The sequence below is a fragment of the Suricata suricatta genome, chromosome 7 (assembly GCF_006229205.1).
Source record: "Suricata suricatta isolate VVHF042 chromosome 7, meerkat_22Aug2017_6uvM2_HiC, whole genome shotgun sequence".
Classification (NCBI taxonomy): Eukaryota; Metazoa; Chordata; class Mammalia; order Carnivora; family Herpestidae; genus Suricata; species Suricata suricatta.
The window spans coordinates 48,728,545-48,732,556 of NC_043706.1; positions in this window are offsets into that span (position 1 = coordinate 48,728,545).

Here is a 4,012-nt window from a genome sequence, read left to right on the forward strand (position 1 = left end):
GGGGGGAGGAGCTGCTCCAGGCTGCTGTCAATTTCCCAAACAGGCTCTCAGGATGGGAGGAGCCAGGAGCTACCCTCACCCGTGGCTGTGTTCAATCCCCCTTCCTGGGCTTTGCATGAGAACACTGCACCTGAAACTGGCTTTGCTCTGGGGGTGATCAGCTCTACGCAGCCATCTCTTAGCTTGGGTGCTGCTGGGCCACGCAGCCTCCAAGAATTTTTGCCAGGGCTGTGATTCAGCTCCCTGCCAGGGCATGGACAGACTGAGCTCATTGTCAGTTGAGCTCCACTGGTCATCTGTGTTCTGATGGGAGGGGCACGCTCTGGGATTTAGCAGTTCATGTTTTGTAAACCCTGGTCTTAAAAAATTCTTTCAAGGATTCAAAGAATGTTTGGGAAATGAATTCCCAGGGGAGTCTGGTATATAATTCACAAGTGAGTTTCTTTTGAAGGTTTATATTGTACATAGGAGTATGCTGTGGAAAGCTAAAACCATACACGGTGTTAATCAAGATGAATGAAGAAATAGGCAACAAGAAATTGTTTCCACCTACTTTTTTAAAAAATATTCCTACTCACCTATCTTGCTAAATGCTAAATTTTTAAAAAGCCTCCAAGAAAATAAATACAAAAATGCAAGTCTCCAGACTGCAAGATAGCTCTGCACACTGCTGTTCTAAGCATATGCTTTCAATTTCATGTCAGCAACACAGTGCTAAGCATTAAGAAGTTATAAAATGTCAAAATTCCACATTAGGAAATAGTGGGTTTATTTTTTTTTCCAATTTTAGAAGGGAAGGAGGGGTAGAGAGGAAGAGAGAGAATCCCAAGCGGGCTGCATGCTCAGTGCAGAGCCCGATTCGGAGCTTGATCTCCTGACCCTGGGATCATGACCAGAGCCAAAATCAAGAGTAGGATGCTCAGGGTGCCTGGGTGGCTCAGTTGGTTGGGCATCAGGCTTCAGCTCAGGTCGTGATCTCACTGTTTGTGGGTTTGAGCCCCACATCGGGCTCTGTGCTGATAGCTAGCTCAGAGCCTGCAGCCTGCTTCAGATTCTGTGTCTCCCTGGAGCCTGCTTCAGATTCTGTGTCTCCCTCTCTTCCTGACCCTCCCCAGCTCATGCTATCTCTCTCTGTCTCTCAAAAATAAAGAACATTAAAAAAAATTAAAAACAAAAAGAGCCACCCAGGCGCCCCCTAATGTTATCCTTTGATGGAAGACTAATAAAAATAAAAACAGAATTTCCAAATCATTTTTTTCTTAAACTGTAACTTTATTTGGAGCAGAATTTTCCTTACATAAAGTTAACATTTTTAAACACCTCAGGACAAACTATTCAAAAAGCAACATTTTATTTCAGAAGGGGCATATTTCAGTGGTTTTCTGTCCTATCTTCTCATTATTATGAATATTTGCTTTATAAATAAATATATTCTCAGTGACTCCCTTGTAATCAAATCAGGTGACTAAACTGCTATCAGTACTAAGATATCTGAGATCAGAAGACTGTTTGGGTCATTTCAAATTCACATTAGCACAGTGTCTATAAGAAACTGATAATACAGATTAACGTAATGTTTGCCTCCAGTTTGTCTTCTGAATGGTTTCCACGAGAAGGTCCTCACAATAAGTTATATAAAATACAGTACTTTGGTTGGATATTGTAAAAATCATTCTAAAAATTAACCACATATATTAGACAAACAATTTGCTACAATATGCTTTAAATGATACAAAACAATTAGCATGTCAAACACATTCTTATAAACATATTGCTTTTGGTCATACACTGAGCTGGAGCATACAGGCTGCATCCTTTTTCTCTCCTAAATGGCACAAAACAATGGCTTGATGGGAGGGAAACGCTACTTCATGAGAAAAGGTGGTGCTCATGAACTCCAGTGGTACTGGTATTCATACTTAGGCATTACCTTCATTTTATTTAATTTTTGATAACGTCAGAAGATGACACAGTGTCAATTTGTTAGAAGTATATAGTCCTTTAGGCTAAATATATGAGATGTGTCTACAAAACTGTTTGAAAATCAATTTTCTTCCTGCTTAAACCCTATCATACGTAAGCTGGATGAGTGCTTAATAATTAATGGAATTTTATTGTCAGATGAACAATCACACCAAGAGTAGTTTTTATGCCCAGGAAGCTTGCCTTGCAGTTTACACATGTACCCCTGGCATACCACCATCACTGGACCTTTGGGCTTGGAGTGAGAGCTGTCCCTGCACCATTTCCTGACACCCCAAAAAACTCCAACTGGAAATGAGGTATAGTCATGGATAGGTACAGTGAAAGGAATATATGCACCAGGTAGCATGTGATTTTCACTTAACCAAAAAATGGTCCCCATTCCCTTTTAGAGTAAAGACCTTGTTTATACATCTGCCCTTCACCAACTTCAGGGGAGAAAAAGAGAACTTCCTAGGATTTTGCTAGTTCTTTAGAATTCACATCGTGTTTTCAGTCTTCTGTTTTTCTAAACCGCACATCAGCTGCTTGACTTTCCTGTGGATAAACATGTTTGGCTTCCTAAGGGGAGTTGTTTACTCAGAAATGAAGGAAAACATAAGAGGACAAAAATGGAAATATTTTCTGAGTTGGGCCCACAAAAAGTATTAGAAAAACAAGTTTATAATGTGTAACAACCAGGTGACTAGGTTTTTTAATTTAAAAAAATGTAATGACCTTAACATAAGCTAGAGGGCCACAAATATGGTACTCACAATCCATTAGCTTCTCTAAGAGGTATGTACAATTTAAAACCAGCTTTCCAGCAAGCTGGGTAAAGTTACAGATTCACTTACTTTTTATACATAATACAGAAAGGGAAAATAAATATTAATCGCAGTAAAGGACTCATCTCCGAAAACACATTTTCTGTTGCTTTAGATAATGAGTTGAGCATATAATACAGAAGTGAATTCAGCTTCAAGTTGTGCTTACATGTACATATTTGTATTCAGAAGCTTTGCTGCTAGTTTGTTAACAGAAAATATTGCCTACCAAATCCATGTCCATCATGTGCTTTTCTCGTGCCCCTAGGAATGAGAGTGCTTGGTCAAGTACTTTTTTTTTTTTGGTCAAGTACATTTTTGAGCCAGATTCTCCAGAGCAGAAATTACTCCCTGATGTAGAGGAGGGCTCTTTGGGAGCCATGGCAATTTCTTCCGGCCGCAACATATTACTAAACATCAAAGCAGTAATTTACCAACTTACTGGGTTGAACCAAATCAAAGTGCCAATATTCTCTGTAATCTATCATTTTAACCTACAGAAACGGCAACTTCGTTTGGCTCAATTTGCTATATCTTGGAACCTGGAACCAAATAAGAGTAGCTTGGAAGAATGTGAGTCAATGCACTACTGAGTTTGTATCTTGTTCACTGGTGGAGACCTTTCGTCCGGCCTTTCAGGTAACCACAGGTGGAGGCACAGCACCTGCAGAGATGGACGACGAGTGGACCTTTTGTCTTTTTCTGTCCCCAAACTAGCTTTGTCGTTTTCAAAATTGCTGTAAACATTCCTCTCAGTGGAACAGCCTCTGCCCAACAAATAGAGTTTCCACTCCGTGAAGAAACTACACAAGGGTTAAGAGTTCAAATGTGGCACGCCATGGATACTAGTGTCGTGGTGACCGTGACTTCCCCGGTAAGCTCCTGCTCCCCAACGTGCCCTGAGAGTGTGGTTAGGACAGATTCCTCATTGTTCGTCCCTGGCCAGGCCTGGAGAACTGAGCTGAATGCACAGTTCTGATCAGTTATGATAAGAAAAACCCCTTCTGCTCTTTGACACTTAGCTTTTTGGTCATGCATCCTGGCAGGGATCTAAGTTTAACTGACTGTGTCAACCTTTACGTCAAAAACGTGTTGGGGCGCCTGGGTGGCTCAGTCTGTTAAACGACTGACTTCAGCTCAGGTCATGATCTCACGGTTCATGAGTTTGAGCCCCTCCTTGGGTTGTCTGGTGTCAGCAGAGAGCCGGCTTCAGATCCTCTGAC